Raw genomic sequence first — 17,298 nt, 5'->3', positions numbered from 1 at the left:
ATCAACTGAATTAACTAAGTAAAAGAAAAAAGTGTCAGGTAGGGCACAGCAATGTGTAGCTCATAACAGACTCAAAGTGACACAGGTATGTTGAAACTAAAGAGGCATACAGAGATAAGAGAAAAATGTAAAAAAGACAAGAAACAAGAAAGCAATAAAATAAGTGGCAATAACTATCAAAAAGAATTATTCAATGATAAAAGTCTAAAACAAAATTATGAAGAATCTTTCTATTACTGAAGGTCTAATCTATTTTATGAGTGAAACTGATCTATAAATTTTTTTTCTTATAATTTATCTGTTTGGGTTTGGCAACTGGCCTCCTAAAAAGAACTGAGATATATTTCTTTTTTCCCTATTTTCTGGAAGAGGTGACCAAAAATTGGGAAGCCTTCTTCCTTAAAACTTGGGATGAACTCGCATGTAAAGTATACTGGGGTTATTCTCTTTGATAGAAGAATTTCAACTACTTAATGTACTTAATAGTCATAGAGTCATTCAAGCTTTTTATTTCTTCTTGAGACAGTTTTTGGCAAGTTACATTTTTCTTTAATTTCAAAATTATTAGCATGGTTGATAGTATTTTCTTTTTATAAAAACTGAGATAAAATATACATAGTATGAAATCCACCATTTCAATCATTTTTAAGTTTACCACTAATTACATTTACATTGTTTGCACCATCATCCAGCTCCAGAACTTTTTTCATCTTGCAAAACTGAGGTTCCACACCCATTAAACAATAATGTCCTATTTCCTCCTACTCCCAGTCCTGCGAACCACCGTATTTCTTTGTATGAATGTGACTACTCCAAGTACGTCTTAAAGAATAATGGAGTATGTATTTGTCATTTAGTGACTACCTTACTTCATTTAGCACAATATACACATGATTCATCCATTCTGCAGCATGTGACAGGATTTCATTCCCTTTTAAGGTTGAATAACATTCCACTGATGTGTAGGTCATATTTTGTTTACCCATTCACATACTGATGGACACTTAGGTTGCTTCTACATTTTGGCTATTATAAATACTGCTGCTATAAATCCCTTGTCTTTTAAATCTGTTTCATCTATAATCTTCATTTTCATAATATTATTTGTGTCTTTTATTCATTGATCAGTCTGACCAGGTTTGTTTTCTTAGCCTCCCCACCATTAACTTTTGACTCTTCTTGATATTCCTAATATATCTTTGCTTTCTGATTCATTAGTTTTTCACTCTTAAATTTCATTATCTTTCTATTTTCTATGGGTTTATTCTGCTGTTCTTTTTCTAACTTACGACAGATGCTTAATTCATTTATTTCCAAGTATTTCTTTTCTTTTATTTAGGGCCACATCCACAGCATATGGAGGTCCCTGGGCTAGCAGTTGAATTGGAGCTATAGCTGCTGGCCTATGCCACAGCCAAGCCAGATCTGAGCCGCATCTGCAACCTACACCACAGCTCAAGGCAATGCTGGATCCTTAACCCACTGAGTGAGGCCAGGGATTGAATGTGCATCCTCAGAGATACTAGTCAGATTTGTTTCCACTGAGCCACAACGGGAACTCCCCCCCACTTTTTTTTTTTTGACATAGTATAGGGATGATTTTAGAGAACTAAATCTTAACTGCTTTGTAGAAGAATATAGAATAAAATGTATATCCATATAATGGAATATTATTACAATAAAGATGAATGAACTTCAAACATTATGCTAAGTGAAAAAGGCCAGAAAATAAAAAGATCACACACTGTATGATTCCATTAACATGAAATGTCCAGAAAAGACAAATATTTGGAGATAGAAAGATTTCTTAGGAATGGGAGTGAAATGGGAATGGCTGAAATGGATACCACATTTCTTTTTGAGGTAAATATATTTATTCTAACATTAGATTTTGGTGATGGCTGCACAACTCTGTAAACACAATAAAAATCACTGAATTGTATACTTAAAAATGAGTGAATTGTAAAGCATATAATTATATGTCAAAAAGTTGCTAACAAAATTATGCATATTTGTTAAATATTTGTAATGGTTTAAGAAAATCTGCTTTGTTCACCAGCCTTATAATTTTAATCTAAAATGCAGAACTGGGGTGTTTCTGTCATGGCTCAGCAGAAACAAATCCAACTAAGTATCCATGAGGATGCAGGTTCAATCCCTGACCTCACTCAGTGGGTTAAGGATTGGGTGTTGCCGTGAGCTGTGGTGTAGGTCACAGATGCAGCCTGGATTTGGTGTTGCTGTGGCTGTGGCTGTGGCACAGGCCAGCAGCAACAGCTCCGATCTGACCCCTAGCCTAGGAACCTCCAATACGGTGTGGGTTCGGTCCTCAAAAGACAGAAGATATAAATTTTTAAATTTATAGTTATAGATTAAAATGTTTTTAAGTTAACTAAAATATTTATCACAAGTTTGTTGACATTAGTTTGGAGTAAGATCTGCATTTTAGGAGGACTAGGTTTTAAATTTATAAATTTAAATAAAGAACATTTAAATAAAATCAAAATAACTATACAATATCTTTTTTACATACAAAGCCACCCTAAACCTCACATTTAATAACAACAAACAAGTATTTATACAGAACACAGCAGTGTGGAGATACAAGGGAAATGTTTAAAATAAATACTCTGCCATTAAGATTTACAAACATTTCTGCTACCATGCATATGCTAACAACTCTCCAAACTCTAATCTCTGGCTCTAGATCTTATTTCTAATTGCATGCTTCATTTCATCACCAACATATCCCAAATAACTCCAAAATTTCAAATTGAAATCACTCTACTCCTTTTCCCTCATCTCAACCAGTGATGACTCCTGTATTCCTCATCAGGAAAATGGCATTACTAACGCTTTCCACCCAAGTCATTCAGATTACAAATCTCTGCCGGTCGTGATTCCATTCCTTCCCTAAATCAGTCAGTCCTATCCATTCTAATTAGGAAAGATCCACCCAAATCTATTCTCTTTCTCCCATCCATAAATTCAGGCCTTCACCTTTTCTTACCTTAATAATTATAGCACATGTCATTCATGTTGATAGTAATTAGATAATAACTGAGCCCTTAGTTAATATCAGGCAAGCAATGTATCTAGTACTTCAATAATAATAAAATCTCCAGGAGAACATCATAAAACAGGTATTATTACTACCTAATACATATAAGAAAACAAAAAAGTCTAAATACAATTACAAAGAGGCTGAGCCTAGGTTTAAAATCAGGGCAGTGATCCTAAAGCCTAGGCTCTCTTCTTCACATCACCTACTAATAACAACTCTTAATGACTGTTTAAAACATCCTCTTATACCACCAAACACACCAGGATCCGTCCTTCACACCACTGCCAAAGTGCTTTCATTATTTCTTGGTTAAAAATCTATGACTGGAGGAGTTCCCTTTGTGGCTCAGTGGTGAACGAATCTGACTAGGAGCAATGAGGTTGCAGGTTTGATCCCTGGCCTTGCTCAGTGGGTTAAGGATCCGGCGTTGCCGTGAGCTGTGGTGTAGGTTGCAGACGCAGCTTGGATCTGCCATTGCTGTGGCTGTGGCGTAGGCCAGTGTCTACAGCTCTGATTAGACCTCTAGCCTGAGAACCTCCATATGCTGAGAGTGCAGCCCTAGAAAAGGCAAAAAGACAAAAATAAATAAATAAATAAAAAATCTCTGACTGGAGTTCCTGTTGTGGCACAGCAGAAATGAATCCGATTAGTAACTATGAGGATGCAGGTTCGATCCCTGGCCTCGATCAGTGGGTTAAAGGATCTGGCGTTGCCATGAGCTGTGGTGTAGGTCAAAGATGTGACTGGGATCTGGTGTTGCTGTGGCTGTGGCATAGGCCAGCAGCTGTAGCTCCAACCTGACCCTGAGCCTGGGAACCTCTATGTGCCATGGGTGTGTTGAAAAAAAAAAAAAAAAATCTCTGACAGCTTTCCACTGAAAATACTGAAGACTTCAAATTCCTGGCTGACATGCAGGATCACTGAGGGTCTGTCTAGTCCCATACCTTTTCAGTTTTTCCCTGCCATTTTTAAATCTACATATGCTATGTATGCTCTGGCCAGAATGATTTCAGTCATTACATACATGCCAATACTTCAATATCTTTTAAGCACAGTAAGTACTCTGCCCAGAATGTTCTACAACCCTTGATCTAGTTAATTCTAAGGCATCCCTTACCTCAGCCCATAAGACCCAGGCAGTTAGGAACATCTTCATCAATGCTTAAGTTGTACTACTTGTAAACTGTACTTTATTTGCCATTTTACCTACTAAATATTGAGCAAAGAAATGGCGCCTATTCATCTTTTTCTTAACATCAGGCTGTTCCTTAAGTGTAGTCAGTATATATTTGTTGGATGAATACAAACAAACCCTTCCTAATTCCTACATCCTATTTACCTAGCCTTTTGAGGTTTTTAATGACTCTACTTTTTGTATCTGGCACATCAAAGGCTCAAAGAAAAAGAAATAAATGAAACAGAGGGGCAATTGATATTTAATAGAAAAAGGTCTCTGTTCCTTTCTTTCTTATTGCCTGCATCCACACCATGTGGAAGATTCTGATGCAGTGACACCACTGGATCCTAAACCTGTTAAGCCACATGGGAACTCCAAAAGGTCCCTGTTTCTATGAACTAAAACCAGAACATTAATTAATGGCTTGCTTTGCTGGCCCAAGAACAGAGATGACAGGATACTTTTTTTGTGCAAAGCTTTAGTAAACAGCAAAGACAGAAATAAATTGAGAAAGATGAAGTCCTAAAAAACTGGTAATAATACATTAAAGGAGGAAAAGGAATACACATTGAATAGCTGGAGCATTACCAAAATAATTTCATATAATTATATTTACATACATTATGCACAAATGTAAATTCCAAGATGTTAAGTAACCAAGATCACAAAGATAGTAAGTAGCTAGGTCAGATGAATTTAATTCTTCAGAAATCGAAACGCAGTTTTGGTTCATTTTTTCTGTTATATCAGTCTTGAGTAATTATGTTAAAAAGAAGCCATTTAAATGCAAATCTGAAGATGATTAGAAATGAGTCAATTACACCAGGAGTTCACAATTTGTGGGCCACAATTCCTTAGAGGAACTCAGTCATGACAAGGTCAGTACATCCATATGAGCACTGTTTGTAAATAAAATAAATATGAGCTTCCAAGTACAGCCACTACTTTTCCAAAAACTTTTTTTTTTTTTGCTGTGAACACTGTATTTCTTTAAGAAGCCTCAGTGAATTCTTAACAGCCTTTTGTCATTGCATATTTTCTCAAAGATATGAAAATCTAAGAGATATCAGCAATTTGCTGTTTTAAAAAGTTCTACTCTTTCTAAGCCTCTTGTCCTTGGTGGATTACAGCTATTTACTTTATTTATATTTATTGAGAGTCTACTATGAGTCAGTCACTAGAGATGAAACTGTGAACAACACAGACAAAAGCCACTCTCTTGAAAATTTAATTCTAGTAGGGAGACAGATGATATAAATATGGCAAGACCAAGTAAAAGAAGAATCAGTCCAAGAAAAAAATAGCAGTCTTGGAGGAGGGGGGCAGGGATGGAGTTGGTGTAGCAACAAATAAGCCCTGAAAAACCCTGACTGATAACAGTGAGGAATGCTGAGGACAGACTGAGTAAGGAGAGTTTTTAGAAAGATCAGGAAGACTCTAGGAGGCTACATTCTTAAGCACTGAAAGGAGTGAGCAAGCCATGTAGGTATTCAAGACAAAGGAATGTTCCAGGTAGAGGGAACAGCACTGAAGCAGTAAATGGCATGAAGTACGGTATATCTGAGAAGCAGCAAGAAAGCTGGTATGGTCTAAGTAAAGTGAGTAAGGTAGAAAGTAGGAGATGAGGTCAGAGATTTAAAGGCAAGATCATGGAGGCCATCGTGAGAAGACTGGGGTTTGAATTTAATAGAAATCCACTAGTTTTACATTTGGGTAGTCATGGAGGTAACACAATCAGATTCATAGTAAGTTTAAGATGTGGTTGTGCACATAACTGATTATGAGAAAAGCATTATTAAGAAACTATTATTACAATAGCCTTGGCAAGAGATAATGGTGACTTAATAAACTGGAGATAGAAAGTAGTGGATGGATATAGAACATATTTTGAAGATTAAACCAACTTGCATTGATGATGCACTAGATGTAAAATGACAGAATGGAGTTGAGAAAGACACTTAGGTTTTTTTGGTCAGAGAACTGGGTGACTGGTAATATAACTTTCTAAGACAGAGAAGAGTGAAGAAGAAACAGGTTGGACAGAAAGAAATCTAGTTCAGTTTTGCACATGTTAAATCTGACTAGTCTCTTGGAAATCAAAGTGGATATACACTGCGGACAATTGGATAGGTGAGTTTAAAGGAGGAGACAGTGGGATCAGGAATATAAAATTGGAAATCGTCAAAATACAGACAGAATATAAAGCCCCAGAACTAGATGAGATATCTACTCAATGAGGACAGATAAAAAAGGAAAAGAAGGCCAACGAAAAAAATGGCAGAAGACCTAAATAGACATTTCTCTAAAGAAGACATACAGATGGCCAATAAGCACATATAAAGATGCTCAACACCACTAATTATTAGAGATATGGAAATCAAAACTATAATAACTTACCAGCTCCTATCAATCAGAAGAGCCGTCATCAAAAAGTCTACAAATAATAAATGCCGGACTGGGTGTGGAGAAAAGGGAACCTCCTACATTGTTGGCACAATGTAAATGGATGCATCCACTATGGCAAATGGTAGTATGAAGGTTCCTCAAAAAACTGGAAATAGAGTTGCCATATGATCCAGCAATCCCACTCCTGGGCACATACACAGACAAAACTATAGTTCAAAAAGATAGCGGCACTATTTGCAATAGCCAAGACATGAAAACAACCTAAATGTCCAATGAGAGAGGGAATGGATAAAGATGCGGTATACACATATAATGAAATATCATTCAGCCATTAAAAAGAATGAAATAACGCCATTGACAACAACACAGATGGGCCTAGAGATGATCATACTAAACAAAGTCAGTCAGAAAGAGAAAGACAAATACCATATGGTACCACTTATATGTGGAATCTAAAACACAACACAAATATCAAACAAAAACAGACTCACAGATAAAGACCAGAAACTTGGTTGCCAAGAGTGGGGTGGGGAGGGAAGGACTGAGAGTTTGGGATTAGCAGAAGCAAACTATTATACACAGGATAAACAACAAGGTCTTACTGTATAGTACAGGGAACTACATTCACTATCCTATGATAAACCACAATGGAAAAGAATACATAGATGCAAAACTGAGCCACTTTGCTATACAGCAGAAATCAACACAAAACTGTGAATTAGCTAGATACTTCAATAAAATTAAAAATGAACTTAAAAAGTAAATACAACTGAACTTATTTACAATACACCAGATGCACATGCATAGAAAACAAATTTATGATTATCAAAGGGGAAAAAGGGTGAGGAAGAGATGAATTAGGAGTTTTGGATTAGCAGAGACAAACTACTGCATATAAATCAGAAAAACAAGATACTACAGTATAGCATAAAGGACTATAATTGATACCTATAATAAACTGTAATAGAAAAGGATATGAAAAAAAAGGAAGAAAAAGGACTACTATAGCATTCCAATGTTTATCAATTAGGGAGAAAAAGAGACTGCAAATATGACCAGGTCTCATTTATGGTTATACTTCAGGCACCTTGGTTTTGTAAGGACTCAAAAAAAAATACTAGCCGATCTGAACTAATGTAAATGGCATGTAATTAACTACATATTATACCGCCCCATCTCTTATACAAGAAATGATTTTGAAAGGAAGCACAACCTTTTAGATACAATCAATCGAACACATTTCCATAAATAGATCTAATTTGCATTCTTTAAGTGCCACACCCATGGCATATGGAAGCTCCCAGGCTAGGGTCAAATAGGAGCTACCTCTGCCAGCCTACACCACAGCCACAGCAACGCCAGATCCAAGCCACATCTGTGACCTACACCACAACTCATGGCAACATCAGATCCTTAATCCACTGTGCAAGGCCAGGTTCAAAACTGGGTCCTCAGGGATGCTAGTCAGATTCATTTCCATTGAGCCACAATGGGAACTCCTCATTTGCATATTTTGAGTCATTACTTTAAAACACATTGCCAACATATCTTAATATCTTAATACATGGCAGTACAAAAGATCAAACTTCAATCTGGCCCCCAATGGCATAAGCTTCACCATGTTTTAGAAATTTTAAATTACAGTAAAGTTTGAGAGAGTCTTCAGATTTATATACATATTTACACATAAAGTAAATGCTTAATAGTTTCTCTCTGCTCAAAAATGTTCAGTGATTACCTAATGTCTGTAAATTCCAAACTATGAAATCTAGTTTTTAAGTCCTTCCTAAAGCCAACATTTTCAACACCCTGTCCCAATTTCCTTCAAGCACACTCAAGTCATTTCATCCCAAATGACTCTCAGTATTCTTCATTTTATCTATCCTAATTTTCAACATGAATGCATGTTTTATATATCCAACTGGATATACTAGTATCAGTCAAAATAAATGTTAAGATAAAACTACTTTCAACAAAGAACAGTATATATGATAAAAGTCAATCTATCAAGATTTAACAATAACTATAAACTTTAGAAACTGTCAATCACTATGTTGCACACCTTAAACTCATGTAATAGTGTACATCAGCTACAGCATAATAAAAATATTTAACAATTAAAAACACATATGCACCTTATCTAATGAGCCCCAAAATACATAAAACAAAATTGACAGAGTGGAGGGAGAAGGAGCTCAATGATAATAGTTGTAGACATCAACACCCCACTTTCAATAATAGATGAAACAGGAGAGATGAGATGGCAGAGTATAAGGACTCAAGCTCACCTCACTGCACAAAAACACCAAAATCACAACTTATTGCTGAAGGACTATCAACAAAATAGACTTGAAACTACCAAAAAAGATACCCTACACAAAAAGAAAAAGAAGCCATATCAAGATGGTAGGAGGGGTGCTTTTGCAATATAAGCAATCCCATACCCACCGGGTAGGCAACACACAAACTGGAAAAGAACTATATTGCAGGGGTTCTCCCACAGGAGTGGGAGTTCTGAACCCATGTCAAGTTCTAGACCTGGGGGCTTGTGCACAGAAGCACCACAGGACTGGGGGAAACAGAGACTCCACTCTTGGAGGGTGCACACAGGATTTCATGTGCACTGAGTCCCAGGACAAAGCAGGGACTCCATAGGAATCTGGGTCAGATCTACCAGTGGGTCTGAGAGGGTCTCCTGGGAAAGCTTAGGAGGCGGCTGTGGCTCACTGTGGGGGCAGGATATTGGAGATGGAAGTCCCAGGGAATAATCACTGGTGTGAGCTCCCTTGGAAGTTACCATTTTGGAACAATCTGGGCGCACCCATCAGGGCTGAGAAGCACAGCCCCACCCATCAGCAAACAGGCTACCTAAAGTTCTCCTAGGCACACAGCTGCCTCTATTCACACCCAGAGATAGACAAAGCTCTACCCACCAGAATAATAATACTCAGCTCTACCTACCAATGGGCTGGCACTAGTCCCTCCCATCAGGAAGCCTGCCATAAGCCCCTCTATCAACACCCAAAAGGGAGCAGACACCAGAAGTGAGAGGCTACAACCCTGTAGCCTCCAAATAAGAGACCACATACAAAAAAGCTATACAAGATGAAAAGGCAAAGAAATATAATCCAGATGAAGGAACAGGACAAAACCCAAGAAAAACAGCTACCTGAAGTGGAGATAAGCAAACTACATAAAAAAGCCTTTGAGTAATGATAGTAAAGATGATCCAAGATTTTGGGAAAAAAACTGGAGGCAAAGATCAGTAAATTACAAGAAATGTTTAACAAAGAAAAAGAAGATTTAACAATTAAATAAGCAGAGATGAAAACAATAACCAAAGTAAAAAATTCCCTAGAAGGAAGTGATAACGGAATATAGGAGGTAGAAGAACGAATAAGCAAGGGAGAAAAGAGTGCTGGGAATCACTGATGTGTAACAGAAAAAAGAAATGAAAAGAAATGAGGACAGTCTGAAAGAACTCTGGAACAACCTTAAACACACTGATATTCACATTATAGGGGTGCCAGAAGATGAAGAGGGAGAGAGAAAGGGCTGGAGAAAATATCTGAAGAGACAATAGCTTAAAACTTCCCTAACACAGGAAAGGAATCACTCACTCAAATCCAGTAAGCAAAACAAATACCATATAGAATAAACCCAAGGAGAAACACCACAAAACACATATTAATCAAACTGACCAAAATTAAAGACAGAAAATACTGAAAGCAGCTAGAGAAAAGCAACCAATAACATATAAGATACCCCCAATAAAGTTATCAGCTGATTTTTCAACAGAAACTCTGTAGGCCAGAAGGGAGTGGCACTACACACTTAAAAGTGTAAGAGGAAAAAAACCTACAACCAAGAATTCTCTACCCAGCAAGGTTCTCATTCAGATTGAAGGAGAAATCAAAAGCTTTACGGATAAGCAAAAGCTAAGAGAATTCAGCACCACCAAACCAGCTTTAGAACAAATACTAAAGAAACTTCTCTAGTGGAAAAGAAAAAGCCACAACTAGAAGCGAGAGTATTACAAATAAGAAGGCTCACTGGTAATGGCAAACCATCTTGCGTGTGTGTGTGTGTGTGTGCACGCGCACGTATACACATATACAGACTCCTATATCAAAAACTTCATGGTAACTGCAAACCAAAAATCTACAATACATACATACAGAAATAAGAAAAAGGAACACAAACACAACACTAAAGATAGTCATCAAACCATGAGAAGATAAAAGAAGAAAAAAGACAAAAAAACCCCCAAATTCAAAAAAATTAACAAAATGGCAATAAGAACATACATGATTACCTTAAATGTAAATGGACTAAATGCTCCAACCAAAAGACACAGATGGGATGAATGGATAAAAAAAACAAGACTCATGTATATACTGTCTTCAAGAGACCCATTTCACTTCTAGGGACACATACAAACTGAAAGTGAGAGTATGGGAGAAAATACTCCATGCAAACAGAAATCAAAGGAAAGCTGGAATAGTGATACTCATATCAGACAAAATAAACTGTAAAATAATGATGGTTACTAGAAACAAAAAAAAAAAGACATCACTAAAGATCAAAGGATCAATCCAAGAAGAAGATGCAACAATTGTAAATATATATGCACACAACATAGGAGCACCCCAAAACACAACGCAACTGTTAACAGCCTTAAATGGAGAAATAGACAATAACATAATAATGAGTTCCCGTTGTGGTGCAGTGGAAACGAATCTGACTAGGAACCATGAGGTTGCGGGTTTGATCCCTGGCCTCGTTCAGTGGGTTGAGGATCTGGCATTGCTGTGAGCTGTGGTGTAGGTCTCAGATGTGGCTCGGATCTGGCACTGCTGTGGCTGTGGCATAGGCTGGCAGCTACAACTCCCGATTGTACCCCTAGCCTGGGAACTTCCATATGCCACAGGCATGGCCCTAAAAAGATAAAAGACCAAAAAACAAACAAACAAATAACACCACAATAATAGTGGGGGCCTTTACACCCCACTTACAGCAATGGACAGATCAGACAGAAAATCAACAAGGAAACACAGGTCTTGAAGGATGCATTAGACCAGATGGACTTACTAGATATTTATAGAATATTCCACCCAAAAGCAGCAGAAGACACATGCTTCTCAAGTGTACATGGAACATTCTCTAGGATAGATAATATTCTGGGCCACAAATCAAGTCTCAGTAAATTTAAGAAAGTTGAAATCGTATCAAGCATCTTTTACGACCACAATATTATAAAACCAGAAATCAACAAGGAAAAAACTACAAAAAACACAAACACGTGGAGACCAAACAACATGCTACCAAATGATCAATGGATTACTGAAGAAACCAATGACGAAATCAAAAAATACCTAGAGACAAATGACAATGAAAACACAATATCCAAAACCTATGGGATGCAGCAAAAGCAGTTCAGTTCTAAGAGGGAAGTTTACAGCAATACAAGTCTATGTCAAGAAACAAGAAAAAGCTCAAATAAACAACCTAACCTTATACCTAAAGCAACCAGAGAAAGAACAACAACAAAACCCAAAGTTAGTAGAAGGAAAGCAATCATAAAGATCAGAGCAGAAATAAATGAAACAGAAATGAAGAAAACAACGGTAAAGATCAACAAAAGAAAAAGCTGGTTCTTTGAAAAGATCAACAAATGTAATAAACCCTTAGCCAGACTCAACAAGAAAAAAAGGGTGAGGACTCAAATCAGTAAAATTAAAAATGAAAAAGAAGTTACAAAGGACCTCACAGAAATACAAAGGATCATAGGAGACTACTACAAGCAACTATATGCCAATAAAATGGACAACCTAGAAGAAAGAAATGGACAAATTCTTGAAAGGTGCAGTCTTTCAAGACTGAACCAGGGAGAAATAGAAAAGATTTAATGGACCAATCACAAGCACCTGAAGTTGAAACTGTGGCTAAAAACCTTCCAATTAATGAAAGCCCAGTTTTGGATGGCTTCACAGGTGAATTCTATCAAACATTTAGAGAAGAGTTAACATCTATCCTTCTGAAACTACTTCAAAAAACTGAAAAGGAACACTCCCAAACTCATTCTATGAGGCCACCATCACCTCAGCCAACAAGTGTTAGCTAGGATGTGGAAGAAATAGGGACCTCATGTGTTGCTGATGAGAATGCAAAATGGTGCATGGAGATGCTGTGGAAAACTGTGATGTTTCCTCAAAAGGCTAAATAGAGAACTACCATGTGACACAGCAACTCTCATATACCTGAAAGAAATGAAAAAGGCGTTCAAACAAAAACTTGTACAGGAATGCTCACTGAAGAAACCAATGAGGAAATCAAAAAATACCTAAAGACAAATGACAAAACACAATGAAATATTCATAGTAGTCAAAAAGTAGAAACACCCAAATGTCCATCAACTGATGGATAAACAAAATGGGGCTCAAGCATACCAGTACTAACACTGAGCCATAAAAAGGAATTGTTACGGACTGAGTGAGTGAGTGTAGTCCCCTCACTCCTATGTTGAAGCCCTAACCTCCAATGTAACTTTATTTTAATTAAGGTTAAATAAGGTCAGAGGGGAATAGGAGCTGATCTGACAGGATTAGTAGTATCCTTATAAGAAGAGATACCAATTACCATACTAAGTGAAATAAGTTAGACAAAGACAAATATATGATATCACTTACATGTGGAATCTAAAGAAACGATCTATTTACAAAACACAGACTGACATAGGAAAACAAACTTATGGTTACTAAAAGGGTAAGCGGGAGTAGAGGGATCAATTTGGAATCTGAGATTAACAGATACACACTACTACATATAAAACAAATAAACAACGACCTATAAATAAACTGTATAGCACAGGGAACTATAGTCAATGTTTCATAGTAACCTATAATCAAAAAGAATCTGAAAAAGAACACATATTTATATATATATAACTGAATCACTTTCCTATACATCTGAAACAATGTAAATCAATTATACTTCATTTAAAAAAAAGAACAGCTACCAGAGAGGGCACCCCCCACTTCAACTTAAGCACAGAGGAAAAGCCATGTGAGACAGTAAGAAGGTGGGCATCTATCTACAAACCAGGAAGAGTGCCCACAAGAAACCAACTATGCTGGACCTTGATCTCTAATGAGAAAAAATAAACATCTGCTATTTAAGCCTCCAACATTTTATTACAGCAGCCTGACTGTAAAACTGATACGTATTATTATACAGATTAACCTTGAAAATAATACGCTAAATGAAAGAAGTCAGACACAAAAGGCCACATATTGTATGATTCTGTTCATACAGAATGTCCAGAATAGGCAAATTCATAGAAAGGATATTGGTGATTATCAGGAACTGAGAGAGGTGAAGTAGGGAGTAACTATAATGGGTATGGGATATCTTTTTGGGGTAATGAAATAGTATAAAATTTGACAGTGGTCATACTAGTACAACACTGTGAGTGTAGTAAATGCTACAGAATTATACACTTTAAAATGATTAAAATAGTGCACTTTAATTGCTTTAAAAAACAAATAGTGATGCAACACAGCTAACTTTCAAATGCACTATGTTAATTAAGTGAAGCCAGTTTCAAATGGTTATATTCTATATAGATTCCATTTATAAGATATTCTCAAAAAGACAAAACTATAGTAATGAAGAACAGATGAGAGGTTGCCAGAGGTTTGGGAAGGGGTAATTACAAAAGAAGAGCACAAAGGAGTTATCTGAGGTAAAAGAATTATTCTCTATCTTGACTGTGGTGGTGACCACACATATTTATACATACAGTAAAATTCCTAGAACTGTACACAATAATGGTCAAATTTTCTTTGAGTTAATTAGGAGGACCCCTTGTGGTGCAGTGGGTTAAGGATCTGGCATTGTTGCAGTGGCACAGGTCAACTGCAGAGCGGGCTCCATCCCCAGCCTGGGGAACTTCCACATGTCACAGGTGTGGCAAAAAAAACCAAGAAACAAACAAAAATTCACTGGCCTATTTTGCACGAGGAAAGGACACACAACCAAAGCTTACTTTGTTACTTCTGGTACTAGCCATTTGGAAAGTAACAGTTCACTGAGTTGTGCGCTTTTCCAATGTTGACATATTTCATTGTACCATATATCCTACCAAAAAAAAAAAAAAATCACATTTGTTAATATCACCACTAATTTCATCAGAAGTTTTTTTTTTTGGGAGGGGTCACACCCGAAGCATATACATGGAGGTTCCCAGGCTAGGGGTTGAATCCCAGCTACAGCTGTTGGCCTACGCCACAGCCATAGCAATGCTAGATCCAAACCTGTCTGCGACCTACATCACAGCTCACAGCAATGCTGGATCCTTAACCCACTAAGAAAGGCCAGGGAATAGAACCTGTATCCTCATGGATCCCAGTCGGGTTCATTACCACTGAGCCACGATGGGAACTTCCGAAAAGTTTTTCAAGGGGAGTCATCACACTCACAGTAATGGGTAATACATTTTCCAGTCTTCTAATTTTTTCTTTTAGGTTGGAATTTTATCATTGGCAAACAAATACTATTATTTCCTCCCTCCCTACCCTGTTTGATAGGCTCACTTTATTCATTATTGAGAATATGTCTGTCAAATACTAAAGTCTGAACAATCACAGTTTGTCAGGCATTCTTCCAAGTAAATGGTGTTCCATGAAAAAGGATCTATAGGATGGAAATGCTATAAAATTTGGCTGCGATGACTGTTGTACAATTATAAATGTAATAAAATTGAGTAATTAAAAAAAGCATCTAGTTTAGCTCAACTAGAGCTAAATCATGTAAATACTTTATGCATACTTCCCATTTCATCACATATAATATTAAGATGTGTACTCAAGGGTCGAGATTTCGTAAAAGTAGTACTGTTTCATCAAGGGCTTCTTAAGTGAAACTGGCTTTTTTTTTTTTTTTTTTTTTTACTGTGAGTGTGTGGCAGTGAAAGACTACAACAGAATAGTTTGATGCTATTGCCCTGATTTATGAAACAGTAGTTTTAACCACTACATTCTTGAAAAATAAACACAAATGTCAACATAGGGCAAAGAAAAAAATGACACCTTAATATCATCGTGAAAATAGTTCTAACGCTGCAAATTCCCGAACGGGTCTTGGGAAGGAACCACGGGGGGGGGGGGGTTGTGGTGGGGGGTGGTCTGTGTACCACACTGAGAACTGGAACAATCAAATCAATCAACCTTTGTCACAATTTTCTTACTCTGTTTATTATTATAGATGGAATTACTGCATTTTCAGAATACTGTAGCATTTCTTTAGTTCTCAGTTTGCTGAGGAACAGAATATAAGGTTACATGGAGAGTACTGGTTTAAAGCTAGGGAGAAAGTAGGTACTTTTTGGCTAGAAGTGTAAGCAGTAGGAGACTTCAGTCTTAATTATTACAAGCACTCAGAAGAGATGCAGAAAAGAATAGCAGATAAACAGCCAAGTAAAATCTCTGAAGGTTGTGGAGAACAGAGACTAGTACATCTGTGTAAGTACAAGTACAGTTAAGAGAAAAAACTCAAATTATATTTATACAGTGACTGATCCTAAGTAATCAGTAAGTACTAGATGTTACTGTATCATTTCCTCTGAATCTATGATTACTAAAAAGTGTGTTATAACAGCAAAGAGAGAACACAGGAATTGCTGAGTATCTTTGGGAAGAGTACTATATACTAAATAATAACCCTACCATATAGTGATGAACTGATCTTTGAAATTCTGTGTGTAATTTAAGAACAAATATAAAGAACCTGAATATACATGACACAGTCATTTAATTAAGAGGACCATATCATGAAACACTACAGCAAGGCATTCCTTTTGCAAGAATGTAGAGCAAATTTTAAAATACCCCAAGTTACAAATTTAAGTAGAACCTAGCCAACTCAAATTCTCAAAATAAAAAAACCCTGAGAATACTAAATGTTGGTAAGGATGTGAAGGAACAGCAATTCTCATTCACTGCTGAGAGGAATGCAAAACGGTACAGCCATCTTGGGAGACAATTTAGCAGTTTTTTTAATAAACTAAATGTACTCCTACCACATAATTCAAAAACTGCACGCCTTGGTATTTACTCAAATGATGTGAAAATTTATAAAAAACACAGATATTTATAGCACCCTATCCATAACTGCCAAAATTTGGAAGATACCAAGATGTCCTTCATGGGGTTAGTGGGTAAATTAACTGCAGTATTTCCAGACATGGAATATTTTTCAGTGCTAAAAAGAAATGAGCTATCCAGTCATTAAAAGTCATGGAGGAAACGTAAATGCATACTGCTAAGTGAAACAGGCCAATCTTAAAAGGCTATGTACTATATTCTAAACATTCCGAAAAAGGCAAAACTATGGAAATGGTAAAAAGATCAGTGGTTGCCAGGACTGGGGAAAGTGAGGGATAACAGGCAGAGCACAGAGGATTTTTAGGGCAGTGAAACTATTTGTATGATACTACTATGGTGGGTACATGTGTCAAATCCTATAGAATGTGGTTCACTCACAACACCAAGAGTGAACACTAATATAAACTATGGACTTTGGGTAATTATGATGGATCAATGCAGGTTCATTATTTGTGACAAAAGTACTATTATGGTTCCAGATATGGACA

At 36.8% G+C, this 17,298-nt stretch overlaps 1 protein-coding gene across 19 annotated transcripts in view; it reads right to left on the bottom strand.

Annotated features, from left to right (window-relative positions):
- Window positions 1-17,298, bottom strand: part of LCOR (ligand dependent nuclear receptor corepressor) — a 139,863-nt gene that overhangs the window by 82,674 nt on the left and 39,891 nt on the right. The gene's annotated exons all lie outside the window — the stretch shown is intronic.

Source organism: Phacochoerus africanus, chromosome 15 (assembly GCF_016906955.1).
Source record: "Phacochoerus africanus isolate WHEZ1 chromosome 15, ROS_Pafr_v1, whole genome shotgun sequence".
NCBI lineage: Eukaryota > Metazoa > Chordata > Mammalia > Artiodactyla > Suidae > Phacochoerus > Phacochoerus africanus.
This window is presented reverse-complemented; position numbering and strand designations above follow the sequence as displayed.